Source organism: Vollenhovia emeryi, unplaced genomic scaffold (genome assembly GCF_000949405.1).
Source record: "Vollenhovia emeryi isolate VEMERY1.0 unplaced genomic scaffold, V.emery_V1.0 DF939145.1, whole genome shotgun sequence".
Taxonomy (NCBI): domain Eukaryota; kingdom Metazoa; phylum Arthropoda; class Insecta; order Hymenoptera; family Formicidae; genus Vollenhovia; species Vollenhovia emeryi.
In genome coordinates, this window is record NW_011967221.1 from 3562970 (window position 1) to 3563554 (window position 585).

Genomic DNA, 585 nt, shown 5'->3' on the forward strand with positions numbered 1-585 from the left:
TTCCGGTCCTTCTAAAATATTTCTCTTAGAGCTCTGAATATATACATTCATTTTCCGAAGAGTTCTAGGCAGTGGCAAGTCTCCGTTGCTTTTTAAAAATTCATAATCCCCGAAAAATCCATTTCTAAGCAGATAAGTGTGCTCTGCTGATCGGAAAGTCGGAGTTCCGGTCCTTCTAAAATATTTTTCGTATTGTTTTGAATATATTTATTCATTTTCAAAAGAGTTTTAGACAGTGGCATGTTTCCCTTACTTTGTACTTTGTACCGTTACTGCTTAGAAATGGATTTTTCGGGGATTATGCATTTATTAAAAGTCACGGAGACTTGCCACTGCCTAAAATTCTTTGAAAAATGAATAAATGTGTTCAGAACTACACGAGAAATAGTTTACAACTCGTAGAACTATCGAAAATCCGTCTGCGTCTTAGTGTTCTGATAAATACATCTTTTTTTTCTATCGACTGTTTTTTTGTTTAAATCAACAGAACTATTATTAAAAAGTATCAAGAACTACAGAACTCGACTGCATGCGATAAGAACTCCATTTTATTTTTGATCTGCTGGGAAATGATATGCCAACTTC